The 25,297-nt window shown below is 38.6% G+C and overlaps 1 pseudogene; it reads right to left on the bottom strand.

Moving 5' to 3' along the window:
* Positions 1 to 3,718: 3,718 nt before the first annotated feature.
* Positions 3,719 to 25,297, bottom strand: part of LOC143671699 (pterin-4-alpha-carbinolamine dehydratase pseudogene) — a 56,265-nt pseudogene continuing 34,686 nt past the window's right edge.

Here is a 25,297-nt window from a genome sequence, read left to right as displayed (position 1 = left end):
TTAGCTGTGTTTCATTTTCCTTTTATCATATTGAGGAAATTCCCTTCTATTCCTGTCGTTTGAAGTGTTTTCATCAAGAAAAGATGTTAAATTTTGTCAAAAGCCTTTTCTGCAACAATCAAGATAATCATGTGTTTTTTCTGCTTTGATTTGTTGATATGGTGTATTACATTAATTGATTTTATTATGTTGAATCATCCTTGCATACCTGGGATGAATTCTACTTGGTCGTGGTGTATCATTCTTTTAATATGCCACTGGATTCAATTTGAAAGTATTTTGTTGAGGATTTTTGCATCTATATTCATTAAAGTAACTGGTCTGTAATTTTATTTTCTTGTAGTATTTTTGTCTGGTCTGGGTGATGTTGGCTTCATAGAATGAGTTGGGTAACTTTCCCTCCTCTTCAAATTTTTTTTTGAAAAGTTTGTGCAGGATTGGTACTAATTCTTTTTTTTTTTTTAGCTTTGAAACTTTCAAGTTTTAATTTCTAGAAATACATCAGACTAATCACTACCACTTTTAAAACTTTGAGGCTTTGACTGAAGTGGGACATATCCATAATGTGGTAGCTAAAATGGACTGAAGGCCCAGAAACCACAGTAATATGACTGTTTTTTAATGTACTGAGAAATGATGTCAGCTGGTAAAAATATCAATTGTTGGGTATTTTAGTGTATTCATTTTCACCTTATTCTCATTTGTTATATTACAAAACAGCACTTCCACAAGTTATATGCATCTTCCTAATTATGTGCAGATATTCCCATGAATATAAACATTAAAGTGTTTACTACCTTCAGCTCAAATCAAAGTATGGCATAATTTTAAAGTGAATTTCTGTTTCCTGTATGGTCACACCATAATTATTTGTGTACAACAAGTAGTTCTCATTTCATAATTAGTTGCTCTGCTCTTTCTCTTCCACATTGAGTACAGTACCCACAGTAATTCATGTGGTTTCCAATGAACAAGTGCCCTCCCTTCCTGAGGCCTTCTGGGAAAAGAAGTAGAAAAACTATATAGGGATGTCTGGTAACCAATTTTCCTATTTTCTTGAAGTGCTCCCTTTAGTATTTCTTGTAGAGCAGGTCTCTTCCTGGCAAATTCTCTCGGTGTCTGTTATCTGTAAATATTTGAAAATGTCCCCCATTTTTTTTTTTTGGCATGGGCAGGCTCTGGGAATTGAACCTGGGTTTCCAGCATGGCAGGTGAGAATTCTGCCACTGAGCCACCATTGCACTGCCCACCCTCATTCTTGAAGAACAGTTTTGCCATACATAAATCTTGGTTGGAAGTTTCTTTTTTTCTTTCAGTATATTAAATATATCATCCCACTGTCTTCTTGCCTCCATGTTTTTGCTGAAATATCCACATTTATTTCTATTGAGCTTCCTTTGTATGTGATGGATCACTTTTTTCTTGCTACTTTCAGAATTCTCTCTTTTGTCTTTGTTATTTGACAATCTGTTTAGTAAGTGTCTTGGAGTAAATTACTTGGATCTATTTTGTTAGAGGTATGCTGCACTTCTTGGACCTGTAATTTTATGTCTTTCATAAGAGTTGGTAAATTTTCAGGGATCATTTCCTCCTTTATTCTTTTTGCCCGTTTCCCTTCTCCTGTTCTTTTGGGACACCAATAACACATATATTCATGTGTTTCACGTTGTCGCTCAATTACCTGAGACCCTGCTCATATTTTTCCACTTTTTCCCCATCTGTTCTTTTGTGTGTAGGATTTCAGATGTCTTGTCTTCTAGTTCACTAATCCTTTCTTCTGCTTCTTCAAATCTGCTGTTCAGTGTCTCCATTGTTTTTTTCATGTGTTGTATTGTGACTTTTATTCCCATAAGTTGTTTTTTTTCAAACTTTTAGTTCTTCTTCGTGGACACTCTGTGTCTTCTTTATGTCCTTCATCTCTTTTGCCACATTTTCTTTCAACTCATTGATTCGATTTTGAAGATTTGTTTGAACATATTAAAATAGTTGTTTCAATTCTTGTATCTCAGTAGAGGTGTTAGGTTCTTCCGTTGGTTGGGCCATATCTTCATGCTTCCTGGTATGACTCATGATTTTTTGTTGGTTCTGAGACATCTGATTTTCTTGCTTAGTTCATTTTCTCTCCTTTGCCTAGGATTTTCCTGTTGGTTGGCATTATTTTCTGTCTGTTCATCTCTCTCACCATCCAGTTTCAGATTGTCTCTGCCCCCCCTAGTCTAGCCTAAAAATCAGATGACCACAGTGGCTTGCCTCAGGGATGGGGGTAGGCATTGGGCACCACAGCATGGTCTCTGTTTGTGGGTGAAACAAGTCTGCTGTCTCCCAGTGGTGCTGTTTTCTTGCCAGTCTTCAAGGTCTGGGTCTGTTTTAGGGCACTGCTTTAACATTGGGTCATGCGTATTTCTCAGTTAAAATAGTAGCGGATTCCCATGCAGGGGGTCTAGACTAGCTTCATAGGCCTGAGATAGGGTCTGGAGAGTCTCTGAAAAGCCCTTCAATTCCCTTGCACTTTCCGGTCTGCCCAGCAGATGGCACTGTTTGATAATGTAATCGTCTTCAGATGCTTTTTGCTTCAGAAGCTCAGACTGTGTCTGACCCCGCAGGGCTGGAACTGTGGGGTTTCTGTGCCCCATTTTTCAGGCCAAAATCTAGTTCAATGTGGGGCTGTGTTCCCCACTTTACCTGTGGTAGAGGACTTCCCCAGCCATCCCAGTTTTCCACTGAACCCCAGGCAAGGAACAGACCATCCACTATCGTTTCCCTCAGGGATGATGGAAAGGCTTATAGACCCAGGGCTGGAAACTCAGTCTCTGCACACATTTTGTTAGACTCTTTGTCCCACACCGACCTGGCCCTTGAAATATCCTCCTGTGTCCCCTGGGTCTCCAAACAGTGGGAGTCTGTCTCACAGTTGTCAGAGAATTTGTATTCTGTGCCCCCAGTGGGAGAGATCCCAGTTGCTATTTCTGAGCCTCTCCCATGCTGTGTAAGACTGAGTATGGGGAAGGGAAGAGGACCAGCCAGTCCTGGACAGAAGTTTCCTACCTGATATTTTTCTTTTTCTTCAGTCTGGTATTTGTAGGTCCTTCTCCAGTCTAAATCTTCCTGCAGATTTCTGAACAATTGAAAATTATCTTTTTTTTTTACATTGACACACACAACTCAGGTGCTCTGCAGTACTGTCTATATAATACCATCAAATAACCATTCAATCCCCGAAGCCAGAAAGTTGAGAATTTTCTCTTTGCTTTTCTGTTACTTTTTTTTTTTTTTTGAGAGAGAGAGAGATGTAAGACTTTTATTTGAAGCATAAAAGCACATTGTATTTTGATCACTTTAGAGCCCTGGTTTCTAAAATTGGACTTTCTTTAACTCTAAACCACAGCTTCTTGGGAAATGAATTAGAAAGGAAGCAAGATGCAGTGGGAAAGAAATTACTGAAGCTGGGAGGTTGCAAAGAAAGGAAAAAGCTTATTCCAATGAGTGTACACATAACAGAGCCCTAAGAATGAGGAGAGTGGTGTGTGTGGGATATGTCTCCAGTCTTGGTGTTGGCAGTGAAACAGTCATCACCTGTTTCTACAGCTAAGACTCACCCCCAAATGGAGGCAGCAGAGTTGACTTGAGAATTCTGACTTGCAGCAAGGTCTCCTTGGTTCCCTCCTTGGATTCCCTGTTCAGTCACTTGGTAACCCCAGGGAAAGAGGAAATGTGAGGTCTATGCAATGGACACTGCTACTTGTTCGATGAAGCTGGCCAGCTTTATGTCCCGTTCTGAAAGGCCTGCACATTCATGGGTGCTCAAGGTGATGTGGACCTTGTTGTACACGTTAAACCACTCAGGATGGTGATTGAGTTTCCCAGCCTGCAGGGCCACTCTGGTCAGGAACCCAATGCCCTTTTGAAGGCTTTGAAATTGAACTTTTGAAGATGGCGTCGCAGCCTTCCAGCTCATTCCACCCCAGAGCCCTCAGGTTTGGAGCAGTTGGTTCCTCTCCTAGGCGCTTAGCATGTGTGCTTTGCTCGCGGTATCCAAGTACCGGGTGAATGTGGCGAGCAGCAGCCGGGCAGACAAGGGAGAGGCACAGGCCGTACCACTTTTCTGTTCCTTATTAAATGCAGTTTCATTGAGATATATTCACATACCATACAATCCATCCAAAGTATACAATCAAGGCCTCATAATATCTCTGTTATCTTCATTGCCATTCAGTCATTGTCATGTTGCTATAGCCTAAATCAGTATTATTCAATTTTTGTCTCATAGGCATACCTGATAGAACATGCCCCTAACTGATCAACCTGCAAGGAGCCTATAAAAGGCTGTTTATGGAGGGAGACAATCAGTCCAGGAACCCTGGTTGACTCAGGATCTGCCTAGACACCGCAAAGGGACCAATAACACCAACATACTTATAACACATTCGCAGAGCAGGGAAGCTACTCAACGTGTAGTACTTACCTGTATCACCCAGAAGTGTCCAGTGCTCTTCCCCAAGTGAATCAGAATATGCAGTTTAACAAGATTTTTAAGTTATTTTTATTCATATTAAAGACTGAAAGTGCTGGTTTAGTGGTATTTGACCTTGCCTGTGTACTGGAATAGCTGAGGCACTTTTTAGAAATTTTAGTACCCAGCCATGACTATAGCTCAATCACATCAGTATCTCTGGGAGTGGAACCCAGACATTCATATATTTTTAAGGCTCCCAGGTGATTTGTTGTGCAGTCAAGTTTGAGAACAACTGGTTTTTACCTTAAGTGTTTGTCTTGTCTGTATTTTTCTATTACCACTAATGTTTCTTATCTGGAAAGCTGCCACAGACTCCCAACTAGTCTTACTACACCCATTTTTGCCTGTCTGGTCCATTCTACACTGAGTAGCCTCTAGATTCACAGTGTAGGGTGATCCTTAAGAGGTGCTGTGGCAGAGTTAAGCACAGTCTCTAGGTTTGGTTACAAGCTTTGCTATGTGACTTTGGACCAGTTATTTAATACCTTGTGTGCCTCAGTTTCCTCACCTGTAAGATAAGGAAAATAGTTGTTCCCCTTTCATAAGTTTGCTAGCATTAAATGTGGGAATCCATGTGTGAAGTGCTTAAAACATTGTCCAATCCCATGACTGTCTCCTTATTACTAAAATGCAAATCTGATCATAACACTCTATTTCCTAACACCTTTTAGGATAAGCTCTAAAATCCTGTACATTTCCTTCAAAGCTCTCACCAGCTATCCCTGGAACCATTTTCCACATCCCCTCTGAACCAAGACCTCCCATTTGGGGGGGACATTTTCTTTTGTAATGAATTGTTCAACCTCTGCTTTCTCCAGGAGACTTTGAGCTCCATGAAAATGTTATTTTTTAAAAGGGTGTGGCCATTGATAAGGCCCTACTTAACTTTCACTTATGTGAGTTTTCCAACTAAGTCGGGAAGATATTGCAGTATTTATTTATTTATTACAAGTTAATCATTTCTGTGATAAATTGTTTAATACTACTCTCTCCAAGATAGAAGGCAAACTACTGGATTCCAGAGACTGTATGCACTGTTCCGTGATGCATCTCTAGTACATGGCACAGTACTTAGCAAAGAATAAGGACTCAATAAAAATGTGTTTAATAAATGAGCAAAAAGAATAGGTTTCAAGAAAAGACCTTAAAAGGACATTTGGTATCATGAGGTCAGGAGAGAGAAGCTTTTGAAGGAGAAAAGGGTGTAAGATTAAATGCCAAGGAAGTAGGTCAGGTCTTTGGAAAGTAACAAAAAACACATACATTAAAGAATAGAGAAATGTAAAGATCCTAGGCCCAGGAGCTTCGTTCCAAAATGAGCTCCTTATTACAAATTCACAAATCAGGAATAAAGGAAAAGTTAAGAGACGCAAATGTGGGCAGATAACTGTCACTGTGATCCACTGAGCTGGTGAGGGGCCTTCTTGCTCTCTGGAGGGGAAGGGCTGATTAGAGGTTATTACTCTAATAATAGGTGGGCTTGGAAGCTCCTCTGTTTGCACAGAGGCAGTGGGAATTCAAACCCAGGAACCCAGACAATCTCAACAAAACGAGCTCCATACATTTCCTTGGGGCCAGCCCAGCAGGTTTTAGAAATCACTGTGCTGGGGACTAGCTTTGGTTATAAGAAAGTCCACGGTTCTGAAAGCCACATGACACATTTTAGTCTGATGGCATGGGGCCACTAACAGGGTATTCAGTAGTGTTTTGTTCCTGAGATTGAAGGTCGGAGCTGAGAGTGCTCCAAGTTTCAGGACTGGAATGCTTCTTCATCTGTCAGTCATTTCCCTATGTTTTTGAATTGTGGTAACAAATATATAATGCATAAACATGCCATTTCCCATTTTTTGTTTTTTAATTCTTTAATTTTCTGTTTTTTATCATTTTAAATTGTTTTCTTTTTATTCTTTCTAGTTTACCATTTTTAAATGTACAATTCGGTATTATTAGTTACATCTACAATGCTGTACTACCATCACCGCTATCCATTATCAAAATTTTCTTTTCACTCCAAACAGAAACTCTGTACGTATTAAGCAATAACTCCCTATCCCCTCAGTTGCTGGTAAACTCTAAACTACGGTCTGTTTCCATGAATTGGGATATTTCCCATAAGGGGAATCATATAATATTTATCCTTTTGTGTCTGGCTTATTTCACTCCATATAACATTTTAGAGGTCCATTAATGTTGTAGCAGGAATCAGAATTTCATTCCTTTTTCATGGCTGAAAAATACTTTGCATATGCGTATGCCAAATTTGTTTATCCATTTATTTATTGATAGACACTTGGATCGTTTCCACCTTTTGGCTATTGTGAATAATGCTGCTATGAGCATTGGTGTTCAAGTATCTGTTTGAGTCCCTGCTTTCAATTCTATGGGGTATATGCTTAGGAGTGGAATTGCCCAGGCTTAAGGTAAATCTGTGATTGATTTTTTGTTTATTTATTTTTTTATCATTACAATTGATTTTTACCTTTTTTTGTGAAAAATAACGTATATACAAAAAAGCAATACATTTCAAAGCACATTTCAACAATTAGTTGTAGAATAGATTTCAGAGTTTGGTATGGGTTACAATTCCACAATTTTAGGTTTTAACTACTAGCTTCTCCCAGACACTGCGGATTAAAAGACATATCAATATAGGGCAGGTCATGGTGGCTCAGCAGGCAGAGTTCTCGTCTGCCATGACAGAGACTCAGGTTCTATTCCTGGTGCCCGCCCATGCAAAAAAAAAAATAGAGATATCAATATAATGATTCAACAATCATACTCATTTGTTAAACCCTACCTACTCAGTATAACTCCACCATCGCCTTTGATCTTTTTTCCACTCTTTAGGGGAATTGAGCTATGCCCATTCTAAATTTCTTATGTTGGGACGGGCTGTCAGTAAAATGGGATAGGAGATGCAACTAGGTGATGTTCTGTAGAGGCTAGCCTGTCTGCATTTTAGGAGTAATCTGGTCCAGGGACCCATGTGGAAGCTGTAAGTTTCTGGAAAGTTTCCCTAGTGCATGGACCTTTGGAGAATCTTATATAACATCTTAAGTAATCTTTAGGATTGGCAGGAATGGTCGTTGGTGTTCTAGTTTGCAAGTTGCCAGAATGCAGTATACCAGAAATGGATCGGCTTTTAAAAAGGGAAATTTATTAAGTTGCAAGTTTGTACGTTCTAAAGCCATGAAATTGTCAAAAATAAAACAAGTCTATAAAATGTCCAATCTAAGGCATCCAGGGAAAGATCCATTGGTTTAAGAAGGCAAATGATATTCAGAGTTTCTCTGTCAACTAGATAGGCACATGGCAAACATAATGATGTCTGCTAGCTTTCTCTCCTGATTTCTTGTTTCATGACGCTCCCTCGGGGGCGTTTTCCTTCTTCATCTCCAAAAGTCTCTGGCTGCATGGACTCTCATGGCTCTTTCCAAAGTGGTTCCCTCTTAAAGGGCTCCAGTAAGCAAACCCCACCTTGATTGGGTGGAAACACATCTCCATGGAAACCATCTAAGCAAAAGTTACCACCCATAATTGGGTGGGTCAAATTTCCGTGAATAATTAAAAAACTCCCATCCAGCAATATTGAATGAGGATTAAAGGACATGGCTTTTTTCGGGTTATACAACAGATCAAACTGGCACAGCTGGGGTTTGGCAAGTTATGGTTGCTAACAATGTCTAACTGAAGCTTTTGTAAGAGCAAACTCCAGAGTAGCCTCTCAACTCTGTTTGAACTTTTTCAGCCACTGATATGTTATCTGTTACACTTTTTCTCCCTCTTATTCAGGATGACATCATTGGTGCCAGGGCCAGACTCTTCCCTGGAGTCATCTCCCACACCACCAGGGGGACTTTCACCTCTGGATATCATGTTCCATGTAGGGTGGAGGGCAATGATTTCACTTGTAGAGTTGGGTTTAGAGAAAGTGAGGCCACATCTGAGCAACAAAAGAGGTCCTCCAGAGGTGACACTTAAGCATACCTGTAGGTAGGCTAAGTTTCTCCACTACATATATAAGCTTCACAAGAGCAAGCATCAAGATCAAGGTATTGATTTGTGTGTCCCTAATGTTTGACACAGTATCCAGCATTACCCTGGTGGTAAAATTTAATAGTGCCATATTTTTTCTCCCATCCATCAAGGGATTTTGTGGCTGCACCATTTTACATTTCCACTTGCAATGCACTAAGGTTCTTTCTCCATATTGTTACCAGCACTTGTTGGTTGATATTCCCTTCTTGTTAATAATAGCCTTCCTAGTGGGCATGGAGTGGCATCTATTTGTGGTTTAATTTGCATTTCCTTAATGATGTTGAGCAGCTTTTCACATACTTATTGGCCATTTGTTTATCTTCTTTGGATAAGTGTCTATTCAATTCCTTTGTCCAGTTTATTTTTTTAGATTTTTAAAAACAGATCTTTTTACCATACATTTAAACTGTCAAATTCAATGGCTTTTAGCATATTCACAGAGTTTTGATTCCATCACCATAATCAATTTTAGAATGGACACACTTTAGATTTTATATGGGAGAAATAAATCCTTTTAGCCCTTTAACCAGGGCTATAATGGTTTATACAAGCTACCAGAGGGAGTGTAGGTTTATGAGACAATGTTTTAAAATCCCATGTGGTTACTTTGAGTCATAGAAACCACAAGCAAACCCTCATCTTGTAGGAATCACCTAGATATATTTCACTGGGAATACAAATGAATTGTGCTGTATTCAAGGACCAGGGTCTTTTTTAAACTAATAAAATTTCTTCTTTTGTCTGACTCAACATGATGATAAGACTGACTATATATATATATACACACACACAACAAAGATTTGTAATATGTTTTTCAGTTTTGTGAAACCAAATTTTTGCCTTATTGGAGCTGGTTAGATTTCCTGTTTACTCTGTATTCCAAGAGTTTGTAGTTTGTTAGGGAATGGGTATTGCATGTCACATTTCTTGCATCAATAAAAATATACATTTCACTCCCAGGGATGAGCCTGGCCCTGGTGCCATAGGATCAGTAATGCCATCCTGACCAAAAGGGGAAAAAGAAGTACAACAGATAAGGTATCAGTGGCAGAGAGAGTTCAAATAGAGTCAAGAGTCTACTCTGGAGGTCACTCTTATGCAAGCTTCAGTCAGACATTGCTACCTATCATACCTTGTCAAATCCCAACCAAAACTATCCCTGCCAATCCTACAGAACACCTAGGGCATCATTGTGCTGGTTTGAATCTGCGGCAAACCCCAGGAAAGTCAGGTCCTTTAATCTTCATTCAACATTGCTGGATGGGAGCTTTTTCATTTTTGTTTTTAGATTTTAATTTTTTTTCTTTTGGTTAGGGGCTTTCCCCCGCCTAGGTTATTATTATTATTATTTTTTAAAGCATACCAACATACGAACACAAACATTCTTAACATATGAACATTCCATTCTTAATATATAATCAGTGACTCACATCATTATCACCATGATCATTTCTTAGAACATTTGCATCACTCCAGAAACAGAAATAAAAAGAAAAAAGAAAAAACTCATACATACCATACCCCTTACCCCTCCCTCTCATTACTGCTAGTATTTCCATCTACCCAATAGATTTTAACCTTTGTTCCCTCTATTTTTTCTATACCCTTTACCACTCCCTTTCATTGATCACTAGTATTTCAGTCTACTCAACTTATTTTAACATTTGTTCCCCTATTATTCATTTATTTTTAAACCATATGTTTTATGCATCTGTCCATACTGTACATAAAAGGAGCATCAGACACAAGGTTTTCACATTCAGTCACATTGTGAAAGCTATGTCATCATACAATCATCTTCAAGAAACATGGTTACTGGAACATAGCTCTACAGTTTCAGGCACTTTCCTCTAGCCTCATGAATGCACCTTAACTAAAAAGGGGATATCTATATAATGCATAAGAATAACCTCCAGGATAACCTCTCGACTCAGTTTGAAATCTCTCAGCCATTGACACTTTATTTTATCTCATTTATCTCTTCCTGGCTGGGAGCTTTTTGATTGTTCCCATGGAGATGTGACCGATTCAATTGTGGATGGTAACTTTTGATTAGATGGCTTCCATGGAGTTGTGACACCTCCCATTCCAGGTGGGTCTTGATTACTTTATGGGAATCCTTTAAAAGAGTTTGTAGGAGAGAGTCACTTTTAGAATGACATGAGAGCCACAAAAACCACAAGAGCCCATGCAGCCAGAGACCTTTGGAGACGAAAAAGGGAAATGCCCCTGGGGAATTTCATGAAACAAAAAGACTGGAGAGAAAGCCAGCAGACATTGTCGTGTTTGCCATGTATCTTTTCAGTTGCAAGAGAAACCCTGAACTTCATCGGCCTTTCTTGAGTGAAGATAACCTCTTGTTGGTGCCTTAATTTGGACATTTTTATATACTTACTTTAATTGGGTCATTTTCATGGACTTAGAACTGTAAACTTGTAACTTATTAATTTCCCTTTTTTAAAAGCCATTCAATTTCTGGTATATTACAATCCAGCAGCTAGCAAATTAGAACAGTCATATAACATCCTACAAAGGTTCCATGCACTAAGGTAGCTTTCCAGAAACCTACAAACTCCAGATGGGTCCCTGAACCAGATAAATTCTGAAATGTAGAGGGGCCAGCCTCTCCAGAACATCAACTAGTTCCACCCCCCAACCCTTATTATCAAGAGCCCCTTCCAACATGAAAAAGAATAGCCATAGCTCTACATTTTCATGGCCTTAAGACTATAAACTTGTAACCTAATAAATCCCCATTGAAAAAGCCAACCCATTTATGGTCTATTGCATTCCAACAGCTTTACCAAACCAAAAGAGTAGCCAATAGTCATGGATCAAGTATTAGGCACAAGACCTACACAAAGTGTTTTACATGTGTTAGCATATATAAGCCTTACTACAGTCCTGTTACTCACTTTTGACATCAGGATTTCCAGCCTTCAGATGCCCCAACCCTGGCCCACTAGGTTGTCCAGTATGCCACTGAGTCTTTGGCCAAGGACTTCAGACAAGCTGAACGCAGAGGCACCACCCTTCACTGAGGCTAAGGTGTTTCCAGTAGTGGGCTCTGATCTGCTCCTCCCATCAAACTCTACCTACTTGTATCCCAGTGTTGCTGGCCAAGTACAAAGTGGCAAAATGTGGGGGTCTTGGTTTCCCTCCACCCCTATATCCTGAGAAAACCTGGCTAGAAGTGGTCAGACAGCAGGGCTGCGGAGCTGACATCACTGGGGCATTTACTGAGTGCCAGGAACTGTGCTCAGAGCACAACCTATAACCTTTCCTTTTAACCTTACCAGTGTCCTGTGAAGGTGGTGGGATTTCCATCCAATTTCTCTTGATCAGGAGACTAAGGCTTCCAGAGTTGCAGTTGCCCCAGGGCACACAGCTGGTCACACACTGGCCTAACTGAGTCCAGGGCCCATGACCAAGTTTAGTGGTCTGCCCAGGGCCTAGAGAAGGGCTCAATAAATGAACAATGGATGAATGAGGGCCCCTCAATAAGGCCCACAAATAAGCCCACCCTGAGTTGGTGCTGGAAGGTCTCAGAGTACGTTGTCCTGAAATGAGGTAGTAAAGCAATGGATCACCACTCTTTGTGATCAAGTAATGGTCAGCACTCCAACTTGTGCTGAAAGACCCATCACCTCACTGAAGGCATCGAGAAAATAACTATTGGTGTTTATCGAGCAGCTGCTGTACATAGCACTGTTTGGCACACTGGAGGCCCTACATCAAGGGTGAGACCCATACCCTGTTTTAGTAAACTCTGAGTCTTCTTTGGAGAGACATTGACAGTGGTGAACCACCTGGCATGCCCCTGGTGGTTCCATTCTGTGAGTACCCCTCATTCCTGGCTCCTTAACTCTGATCAAGTACTGCTGGGGCCCTGCCTGGTATGCTTTTCTATGATGGCTTTCTGTTATGGCTTCCAGATAGTTTGTCATCAGGCTTGACCAGCTCCCATATGATGGAGGCTTGACTCCTGTTCTGGGATCTGTGTATGTAAGGGGGTGGTGTATTTTGCAGGGAGGATAAGCTTCCTTGCTTCTTCAAGAACCTTCTCCACACACTCCCTTAATGAGTAGTTTCTTAGGCCAGTTGTTGCCTAAGTGTGGATCCCAGACCAGCAGCAGCACCTGGGAACTTGTTTAGAAATGCAGATCTTAGGCCTCATCCCTAACCAACTGGGTAAGGTGTGGCAGCTAGCAATCTGTTTATTAATAGGTGACTCTGATGCATGCTCAAGGTTGAGAACAACTGATTTATGTAAAGTGCTTGGGTAGGGCAGGTCCCACATGGCCAGGATGATTGTTCGTTAACACTTTTATGGTTTCTAGAGCCAACTGGTTAAGAACTTGTGGTTCCAAAGAGAAGTAACAGATGGGCCTGGCAAGGAGAGTGGCTAACTTGTCCCAGTTTGCCAGGGACTTTGGATTTAGCATGAAAGTCCCATAACCGGGGGATTTCTGTGGCTCCAGTTGGTCGTCTTACTGGCCAGGGTGCCACCTATCTTAGTCACCTGGGGTGCTTATCCAAAAGGCAGATTTCTGGGCTTGCTGAAAACCCTGGGGGTCTTGGAACTTGAGATCACACCCTCCTGGATGCTAAAGCATATTCAGATTTGAGTGATGCTAGTGTAGGAAAGGGTCAGATGGCATAAGATAAGAAGTTGAATACACACGGATCATATTTGAGAATGGAAATGATGGCTGATACAGAGGCAAGCATTTAAGTAGGTGCTAATACGAAGAAGAAGAAGGAAGAGTGTCATCATTTAAACATATTGTGTCTCAATCTTGGCTGCACATTAGATTCACCTGGGAAGCTTTATAAAATATTCATGCTGTCACCCCTAATCCCCAGATTCTGATTTAAGTGGTCAAAGGTGGACCCTGAACTTCAATAGTTTTGAAAGTTCCCCAGTTATATATATATATATATAATCTTTGTATATATATAAGGATATATATATATATATACAGAGAGAGAGAGAGAGAGAGAGAGAGAGAACCACTGGCATAATGGCTACATTTGGCATGCAGGTATCCACAGGGGCTAGATTAGGTAGAATAATTATAAATAAATATATATAGAAATACATTAATTATTATTAAAAAACAGGTCACATGCATGGTACCTAATGAATGGAGCTGGCTGAAAGATACACTGACTAGGAAGTAGATTGGCGAACGATGGTGTATATATATGATCAAATATTGTGCTGTTACAAAAAGAAATGAAGTCATGAGGTAAACAACAGTGTGAATGAACTTGTGGGACATTTGGTGAAGCAAAATAATCCAGAAATGAAAGAACAATTATGGTATGGTCTCTTTTAGAAAATGCTTATAAGAAAACAGAGGCCTAGATTGTAAGCTCTTATAGCAGACACATTTAGTCTGGAGTCTTAATAATAATTTTTGGATCTTGAAAGCTGTTATATATATGTATAACCTGGTATTTAGAGATAATAATGAAGCCAATAAGGTCAGGGTTAAAGTAATTCAAAACACAGAGGTAAGGAAGACAATGTCTATGTTTTAGAACCAAACATACTCTTTGAGACTAAAGGAAGAAAGATTTATTTGGTCTAGAACCTAAATTTTCTTTAGTGTATACTCTAAGTCAACCTATATGCATAGCTTGTTTGAACAATTGAAACACAGGGAGCTCAGAATAAGAATGAGGTCCTCTAATCCTGTACAGCTTAATGTAATGCCTGGATGCACTCTACAGTATATTAAACAGATAATCAAAAAGTATTGGCAAAGTCCCTTGAGGGATGGGAGCAAAATATGGAACTATTAAACTTTACCATCAGGGAATCCCCTGATACAGTGTCAAACTTTAGGGACACCCAAATCAATAGGCCAAGCCCTTAATCTTGAGGCTTACTCTTGTGAAGCTTATGTAGGTAGCAGAGAAGCTTAGTCTACCTATAGGTATGCCTAAGAGTTACTTCTGGAAGACCTCTTTTGTTGCTCAGATGTGGCCTCACTCTCCCTAAGCCCAACTCTGCAAGTGAAATCATTGCCCTCCACCTTAAGTGGGACATGATATCCAGGGATGAAAGTCTCCTGGCAGCATGGGAGGTGACTTCCAGGGATGAATCTGGCCCTGGCACCATGGGATCAACAATTACATCCTGACTAAAAGGGGGAAGGTATCTCAGAGACATGATTGACAGCATGAAGTGCACAAAGAATCGTTGACATCACAGAAGAAGAAGAGAAGAGTAAAGGGCTAGGAAGATTACTTGAGGAGATAATTTGGAAAACTTCCCAATCCTTATAAAAGACATAAATAAGCAAATCAAATAAGCCCAATGACCTCCAAATAGAATCAATACAATTAGATCCACTCCAAGACACATACTAATCAGACTGTCAAATGCTGAAAAGAAGGAGAGAGTCCTGAAAGCAGCAAGAAAAAAGTGATTCACCACATACAAAGGAAGCTGCATAAGACTAAGTGCTGACTACTCCTCAGGCACCATGGAGGCAAGAAGGCAGTGGTATGATATATTTAAGATTCTGAAAGAGAAAAATTTCCCGCCAAAATTTCTTTATCCAGCAAAGCTGCCCTTCAAAAGCGACAGAATTTTAAATTTGCACAGATAAACAAATGCTGAAATAATTTGTTAATGAGACCAGCCCTGCAAGAAATACTAAAGGGAGTTCTGTCAGCTGAAAGAAAAAAAGACAGGAGAGAGCACAGAATTGAAGAGTATTATGGCACAGAATTGAAGAGTATTATGAAGGGTAACTTAAAGAATAAAAAGAGAAAAAATAAATCTGACAAATAAAATTCAAAAGATAAGATGGTTGAATCAAGAACTGTATTCACAGAAATAACTTTGCGTGTTAATAGATTAAACTCCCCAATGAAAAGATGCAGCTTGGCAGAATAGATATAAATATGATCCATCCATATGCTGTTTATAAGAGACTCATCTTAGACTCAAAGGTACAAATAGGTTGAAAGTGTGTTTTGGTTGGCTAAAGCTGCCAGAATCCAATATACTAGAAATGGATTGTTTTTATAAAAGAAATTTATTAAGTTACAAGTTACAAGTCTAAGGCCATGAAAATATCCAAATTAAGGCACCTACAAGAGGATGCCTTCTCAGAGGAAAGGCAGCTGGCATCAGGAAAACCTGTCAGTTGGGAAGGTATGTGGCTGGCATCTGCTGGTCCTTGCTCTCAATTCATTGCTTTCGGCTTCTGATTCCAGTGGCTTTCTCTCTCAAAGTATCTGTGTGCCCTTTCTTGGCTTCTCCAGGGCAAACTCTGTATTTAATTTCTTAGCTTAGCATCTCCTGGTGCATTTCTATCTCTATCTCCAAACGTCTATGTGTCCTCTCCAAAATATCCCTCTTTTAAAGGACTCCAGTAGGTGTATTAAGACCCACTTTGAATAAGTGGGGACACATCTCCATGGAAACAGCCTAATCAAAAGGTCCCACCCACAGTTGGCTGATCACATCTCCATGGAAACAACTAATTAAAACATCCCACCAACAATAGGCTTGCTCCCAAAAGATTGTATTAGAACAATATGCCCTTTTCTGGGGGTATACAATAGTATCAAACCTGTACATTCCCCCATTGCACCCCCAAAAGATGTTCTTCTCAAATGCAAAATACATTCATTCCATCACAATATCACCAAAGCCTTAAATCTTTCCAGTAACAATACAAATACAATACAAAGTAAAAAACAGTACAAAGTTTCATCAAAGTCACCTACAGGCATGGGCTGTTCTAAGGTAAATTTTCCATCTTGCTGTGAACTTGAGAAACTTAGAACAAATTATCTGCCAATATATAAAGGAGAGATAGTCATTGGATAAACATTCCACTTCCATAGGAAGAAATTGGAAGGAAAACAGGAATCACCAGACCTAAATGACTCCAAAAATCTGCAGGCCATATGCCATTAGGTTTTAAAGTTTGAGAGTTATTTATAGAGTGATTTTTTTTATCTTCAGGGCTTGAGAGAACAATAATCCCACCCATTCCAAGGGCTTATGCAACAGCTGTGCTCTCTACAAACACGGGCTGATGGTTGCAACATTGGGGAACATTGGGGAGGCTACCTTGTTCTCAGCTTCATCCTTCTCAAGTATCTGGTGGCCCCTGGATACTCTTCCATCTCTGGGGCACACACTCAACCCCCTTAGAATATTAGGGTGGTGGCCAGCCTCTCCCCAATCATTTGAGAATGTTCTCCACCCTCTCTGAGGCCTGAAGCAGCAGCACTTTTGTCTGCCCTCTGCTGCCGGAGAAACCCACCCTCTCCACATGCATGGGTGGATCCACACTCCTGGACCAAGATTTCCTGGTTCCTGAACTTAGCTTTCATGCTTCTGCCTTTGAAGTCATTTTTGCCTTCAATCTTTGCCCTTTTTGTCCCTTTTAGTCCAAGCTAACAGTGGATTCATTCATACAGATCCCACAGCACTCCTGTCAGTTTTCCATGCAGTATACAGGGATCACAGCCACAAGACAATAGGATTTTCTATAAGTTCTTTCTGGATAACTCCATTTCCAGCCTTGGCTTGTGCTGAAATCACTAACTGATTCCATGTTTGGTTAAATTCTCTCATGGGGCACTATTTTCTGGGCTCTCAATTTTTGGAAGCCCAGAATTTTCCAGACCATCAATTTCTGGCTTCTTTGTACCCAAGAGTTCAATTTTCAGTTTATGTCTTTCCTCTCACATTTTACTATTATCTGCAAGGAGTAGCCAGGCTACATTTTCCACATTTAATTTGGAAATATCTTCAGTTAAGTATCCCAACTTGTTGCTATCAAATTCTACCTTCCATCCAACACCAGTGCTCAATTTTGCTAAAATCCCCTGCCATTTAAAACAGAGATCACTTTCCTTCTAGTATTCAATAACACATCCCTCACTTCTGCCTAAGACCTCATCAGAAATACCTTTAGAGTCTATATTTCTACCAACAGTCTCTTCAAAACATTCTAGGCCTTTCCTATTAAACTTATAACAATTCTTCCAGCATCTTCCCCTTATCCAGTAAAAAGACCATTCCAACATGTTTGATATTTCAAACCACAGCACCTCACTTATCTGGCACCAAAATCTGTTTTGGTTTGCTAAAGCTGTCAGAAGGTAATATATAAGAAATGGACTGAATTTTATAAAACGGATTTATTAAGTTACAAGTTACAATTCTAAGACTGTGAAAATATCCAAATTAAGTCATGAACAAGAGGATACCATCTCAGAGGAAAAGCAGCCAGCATCTTGAAAACCTCCATCAGCCTGGAAGGCACATGGCTGGCATCTGCTGGTTCTTGTTCCTGGTTCATTGCTCTCAGCTTATGAGTCTAGTGGCTTTCCATCTTTAAGCATCTGTGGGACCTTTCTAAGCTTCTCCATTGCAACCTCTGTATTTCATTTCTTAACTTAGCATCTCCATGGGCATTTCTGTCTACATATCCAAATGTATGTGTGTCCTCTCCAAAATGTCCTTCTTTTAAAGGGCTCCAATAAGTGGTTTAAGACCCACATTGAATAGGCAGAGTCACATCTCCAACCTCATTCAAGTTCCCACCCAACAATAGGTCTGCCTCAACATGATTGGATTAGAAGAACATAGCTTTTCTGGGGGTACATAATAGCTTCAAACTGTGAAAGTGAAAGAATGGAAAAGAAATTCCACACAAGTAATAGCAAAAGAAAGCTTGGGTAGCTATACTAATATCAGGCAAACAGACATGAAATGCAAAGGTGTTATAAGAGACAAAGAAGGACATTATATATTAATAAAATGGGCAATTTGCCAAGAAGAAATAACAATGATAAATGTTATGCATCCAATAAAAGTGCTCCAAAGTACATGAGGCAAACACTGGCAAAACTGAATGGAGCAATACGCATTTCCTCAATAATATTAGAAGACTTCAATGTACCATTATCTTCAATAAATATAACAAACAGACACAGGGTAAATAATAAAATAAAGAACTTAAAGAATAAATTAATCATACCTAACAGACATATATAGATTATTGCACCCCCAAACACCAAGATATACAATCTTATCAAGTGCTCCGGGAACATTCTCCAGGAGAGATCATATACTGGGAAAAAAACCGGTCTTAATATTTTTAAAAAGATTGAAATTATTCAAGGTGCTTTCTCTGATCATAAAGGAATGAAGCTAGAAATCAATAAGCACCTAAAGCCCAGAACTTTCACAAATATCTGGAGGTTAAATGATGCATTATTAAATAATCAGTGGGTCAAAGAAGAAATTGAGAGAGAAATCAGTAAGTATTTGGAAATGAATGAAAATAAGGAAAAATCCAATAGACTGCAATGAAGGTGGTGCTGAGAGGGAAATATATAGCTCTAAACACTTACATTAAAAAGGAAGAAAAAGATAAAACCTAAGAGCTAACTGTAAAAATGAAGAAACTAGAAAGAGCAGAAAACTAACCCAAAGCAAGTAGAGAAAAAGAAATAAAGATTAAAATGGAAATAAATGAATTGGAGAACAAAAACACAATAGAAAGAACCAATAAAATGGAAAGTTGGTTCTTCAAGAAGATCAACAAGATTGACAATAAGATTGATTAGGTAGACTGACAAAGTAAGAAAGAGAAAAGATGCAAATAACTAAAACCAGAAATAAGAAAGACAGTCATTACAAGGGACCCCAAATAAAAAAATTCAAAACATGGATACTATGAACAACTGCATGTCAACAAACTAGGCAACTTAGATGAAATGGAAAATTTTTTTTAGAAACACATGAACAACTTATACTGACTTGAGAAGAAATAAAAGACCTCAGCAAACCAATGACATGTAAAGAGATTCAATCAGTCATCAAAAACCTCCCTACAAAGAAAAGCCCAGGGTCAAATGGCTTCACAGGAAAATTTTACCACACATTCCACGAAGAACTAACACAATTCCTGCTCAAACTCTTCCAAAAAATTGAAGAAAAGAGGACACTACCTAACTCATTTTATGAAGATAACATCATTCTGATACCAAAACCTGATATAGATACTACAAGAAAGGAAAACTTCAGGCCAATCTCCCTAATGAAAATAGATGCAAAAATCCTCAACAAAATACTTGCAAATCTAATCCAATGCACATTAAAATAATCATGCACACAACCAAGTGGAATTTATTCCAGGCACGCAAGTGTTGTTCTAGTAAGAATAGCATTTAATGTAATAAAACACATTAACAAATTGAAAAGGAAAATTCACATGATCATCTCAATTGACACTGAAAAGGCATTCAACAAAATCAGCACTATATATTAATAAAAGGAACATTTCAACAAGAAGACATAACAATCATAAATATTTATGCACTGAGCCAGAATGCTCCAAAGTATATGAGGCAAACACTGATGAAGGGAGAAATAGATACCTCTATCATAATAGTTGGAGATTTTAATTCCCCACTCTCATCAAGGATGTAGCATCTAGACAGAGGATCAATAAAGAAACAGAGAATTTGTGTAACACAATAAATGAAATAGACTCAACAGACATTAACAGAACATTACACCCCACAACAGCAGGATACACATTTAATCAAGTGCTCATGGATCATTCTCAAAGAAAGACCATCTGCTGGGTCACAGAGCAAGTCTCAATAAATTTTAAAAGATTGAAATCATACAAAACACTTTCTCAGATTATAATGGAATGAAGTTGGAAATCAATAACAGGCAGAGGGCTAGAAAATTCACAAATAAATGGAGGCTAAAGAACACACTCTTAAACAACAAGTGGGTGAAGGAAGAAACTACAAGAGAAATCAGTAAATATCTTGAGTCAAATGAAAATGAAAACACAACATATCATAATTTATGGGATGCAGCAAAGACTGTGCTAAGAGGGAAATGTATTGCCTTAAATGCCTATATTAAAAAGGAGAAAGAACAAAAATTGAGGAATTAGCTGTTTACTTGGAAGAACTAGAGAAAAAACAACAAACTAACCCCAAAGCAAACAAAAGGAAATAAATAACAAAGATTAGAGCAGAAATAAATGAAACGGAAAACATAAAAACAATTGAGAACATCAACAAAACCAGAAGTTGGTTCTTTGAGAAAAACAATAAAATCGATGGGCCCTTAGCTAGATTGAACAAAAAAGAAAGAAGATACAAATAAATAAAATCAGAAATGGAAAAGGAGACACAATCACTGACCCCACAGAAATAAAGGAGGTGATAATAGGATATGATAAGCAAACAATTATATGCTAATAAACTAGGCAACATAGATGAAATGGACAACTTTCTGGATAGGCATGAACAATCATCTGAACAAGCCAATCACAAGTAAAGAGATTGAATCAGTCATCAAGAAGCTCCCAAAAAAGAAAAATCCAGGACCAGATAACTTCACATGTGAATTCCATGAAACATTCAAGAAAGAATTAGTACCAATCCTGCTCAAACTCTCCAAGAAAATTGAAGAGGAGGGAAAGCTACCTAACTCATTCTATGAAGCAAACAGTGCCTTAATACCAAAGCCAGACAAAGATATTACAAGATAAGAAAATTAAAGACCAATCTCTCTAATGAATATAGATGCAAAAATCCTCAACAAAATACTTGCAAATAGAATTCAGCAGCACAATAAAAGAATGATAGACCATGACCAAGTGGGATTTATTTCAGGAATGCAAGGTTGGTTCAACATAAGAAAATCAATTAATGTAATATACCATATCAACAAATCAAGTCAGAAAAACTGCATGATATCTCAATTGATGCAGAAAAGACATTTGATAAAATTCAACATCCTTTCTTGATGAAAACAATTCAAAGGATAAGAATAGAAGGGAACTTCCTCAACATGATAAGGGGAATATATGAAAAACCCACAGCTAACATCATCCTCAATGGGGAAAGACTGAAAGCTTTCCCTCTAAGATCAGGAACAAGACAAGGATGTCCACTATCACCACTGTTATTCAACATTATGTTGGAAGTTCTGACCAGATCAATTAGAGAAGAAAAAGAAATAAAAGGAATCTGAATTGGAAAGGATGGAGTAAAACTTTCACTGTTTGCAGATGATATGATATTTTATGTCAAAAAATGTCAAAGAACTACAGTAAAGCTATTAGAGCTAATAAATGAGTACATAAAAGTGGCAGGGTACAAGATCAACACCCAAAAATCATTAATGTTTCTATATACTAGAAATGAGCAATCTGAAGAGGAAATCAAGTAAAAAAATTCCATTTACAATAGCAACCAAAAGAATCAAATATTAGGAATAGATGTAAGTAAGGATAGAAAAAACCTATACACAGAAAACTACAAGAAATTACTAAAAGAAATCATGGAAGACCTAAATAAATGAAAGGGCATATCATGTTCATGGATTGGAAGACTAAGTAAAGTTAAGATGTCAATTCTACCTAAATTGATTTATAGATTCAATACAATACCAATTAAAATCCCCAAAACTTACTTTGCAGAAATAGAAAAACCAGTAACCAAATTTATTTGGAAGGGAAGGGTTCCCTGAATAGCTAAAAATATCTTGAGAAAGAAAAATGAAGTGGAAGGTCTCACACTACCTGAATTTAAAGTATATTATGAAGGTACAGTGGTCAAAACAGCATGGTACTTACATAAAGCTAGATATGCTGACCAATGGAACTGAATAAGTGTTCAGATATAAACACTTCATCTATGGACAATTGATCCTTGATAAGGCAGTCAAGCCAACCCACCTGGGGGTTGAAGAGCAGTTTCTTCAATAGATGGTGCTTGGAGTATTGGATAGCCATATGCAAAAGAATGAAAGAGGATCCATATCTCACACTATATAAAAATTAACTCAAAATGGATCAAAGATCTAAACATTAATTCTAAGACCATAAAATTTTAGAAGAAAATGTAGGGAAATATAAAACTTGGAATAGGTGGTGATTTCCTAGACTTTCCAGCCAAGGCACGAGCATTGAAGAAAGAAATACATAAATGGAAACTCCTCAAAGTTAAACGTTTTTGTGCATTAAAGAACTTTGTCAAGAAAGTAAAAAGGCAGCCTCTGCAGTGGGTGGTGATATTTGGAAACCACATATCAGATAAGCATTTAGTATCCAGAGCAAATAAAAAGATTTTTCAACTCAACAACAAAAAGACAAACAACCCAATTAAAAAATGGGCAAAAGACCTGAAGGGACATGTCTCAGAAGAGGAAATACAAAAGCCTAAAAGGTGTGTAAAGATGCTCAACTTCACAGGCTATTAGTGAAATGCAAATCAAAACCACAATGAGATATCATCTGACACCCACTAGAATGGCCATTATCAAACAAACAGAAAATGACCATTGTTAGAGAGAATGTGGAGAAAGAGGCACACTTATCCACTGGTGGTGGGATGGAAAATAGTACAACCACTCTGGGAGGCAGTTTGGCGGTTCCTCAGGAAGCTAAGTATAGAATTGCCTTAGGTTCCAACAATCCCATTACTAGATATATGTTCAGAGGACCTGAAGGCACAAATGGATGTTTTCATACCAATGTTTATAGCAGCATTATTTACAACAGCCAAGAGATGGAAACAGCTGAAATGTCTATCAACAAATGAGTGGTTAAGCAAGCTGTGGTGTAAACATATGATGGGATATTATGCAGCTGTAACACAGAATAAAGTCATGAAGTATGTAACAACATGGATGAACCTAGAGGACATTTTGATGAGTGAAATTAGCCAGAAACAAAAGGACAAATACTGTGTGGTCTTACTATGAACTAACACTAATGAGTGAACTTGGAGAATTTCAGTTAAGATCACAGGTTATCAGGAGATAGAAATAGGGTAGAGATTAGGCATTTGGTGCTGAAGAAATACAGATTGTGCAACAGGACTGACTGTAAAAATTCAGAAATGGATAGCACAATAGTACCTGATTGTAGAACAATAATGTAAGTACACTGAATGAAGCTGAATGTGAGTATGATTGAGGGAGAAGGGCTGGGGGCACATATGAAACCAGAAGGAAAGATAGAGGACAAAGACTGAGGTGGTATGACTTAGGAGTGCTTAGAGTGTACAATGATGGTGATTGAATGTACAAATAAAAAAAAATTTTTTGTATGAGGAAGAACAAATGAATGTCAAAATTACAAGGTGTTGGGTTGGCAATGGTGGCTCAGTAGCAGAATTCTCGCCTGCCATGCTGGAGACCTGGGTTCAATTCCCAGAGCCTGTCCATGCTAGAAAAGAGAAAGAAAAAAAATTACAGGGTGTTGAAAACAGACGGTATATGGAAAAAAGTACAATCAATGCAAGCTAGGGTTTATAGTCAACAGTAACACTGTAATGTGCTTCCACTGAATGTAACAAAGGCAGTATGCCAAAACTAAACCTCCACAGGTAGGGAACATGGGGAAGGGGTATGGATTCTTTGTGAAAGAAAAGGAAATGTCTTAAGTAGACTATGGTGGTGAAGTCATGTCTATACACTTAGGCTGTATTATATGATGTGTGAATAAAATGTTTAAAAATGACCATAGAGAAATAAGTGCTAGAGAAAATGTGGAGAAAGAGATGTACCTATTCACCATTGGTAGGTAAACTGAGAGGTGCAGCCTCTGGGAGAGCAGTGTGATGGTTCCACTGGGAGCTAGGGGTGGATTTACCCTATGATCTTGCAACCCCCTTGCTCGTTATATGCCTGAAGGAACTGAGAGTGGGGACTGAAATGGACATATGCACACTGGTGTTTATGGTGGCAGTGTTCCTGATCCACAATGGATAGAGGTGGCCTAAGGGTACAAAGACTGAGGAATGGAAGGGGGAACTGTGGTGTATACATACAATGGGCTACTGAGCAGCTGCAAAAAAGAATGAAGTTAAGAGGCATGCAACTAGGGGAAGGAATCTTAAGGACTGTATGTTAAATGAAATGTCAGGAACAAAAAGACAAATGTCATATCTCAATCATATGGACCAATTATAATATAAAAACTCAATGAAATAAAGATGTGAACATGGGTTATCAGGTTGGGGCATACATTGTAAGGTTTTACAGCAATCACATATATTAAGGAGGGGTAACTGTTAATCCTAAATTCTGAAATATCTAGCTATTTGCATATAACCTGGTCATTCACAGAAAGTTTGGGTATTTATGTGACACATGAGACTCAGAAGTTAGAGCTCTGAAGCTATGAAAGTCAGCACTACCCCATACAGAAACTGTTTAAAATGTTGAAAAAGTGACCACACTTCAAGTAGAGATATAAATGAAACTGATCTGGATAGGACTAAGGTATATCAGAATACAGGGTAAAGGATGATATTGTCCATATTTTAAAACTTCAACTTCTGTGTGAGACTAAAGGGAGAGATGTTTATTTGGTACAAAATTTGTATTTTGGGTAGCTCATTTCCTACTATAACTTGTATGGTCAGTTTATTTGAACATCGTTAAGTATACAGAATCTTGAATAGGGCATGAGATTTTGTTGGTTTATCCAGGTTACTGTGATGCCCTGATACATCCCAGAGTACTTTGGACAGTGAATAAAAAAGTATTTGTGAAATCCCCTTAGGGGAGTGGGGAGAAAAGAGGAAATATTCAACTTCCCAATTTGGAGAATTTCTTATATTCTGGCAAAAGCAGTGGAGACAACCAAATCAATAGGCTGAGCCCTCATTCTTAGGGTTTGCCCCTATGAGACTTATTCCTGCAAAGGATAGGCTAAG

The sequence above is a fragment of the Tamandua tetradactyla genome, chromosome X, assembly GCF_023851605.1.
Source record: "Tamandua tetradactyla isolate mTamTet1 chromosome X, mTamTet1.pri, whole genome shotgun sequence".
In the NCBI taxonomy this organism is placed as follows: domain Eukaryota; kingdom Metazoa; phylum Chordata; class Mammalia; order Pilosa; family Myrmecophagidae; genus Tamandua; species Tamandua tetradactyla.
The sequence above is the reverse complement of the archived record's forward strand: the minus strand, read 5'-3'. Positions and strand labels throughout refer to the sequence as shown.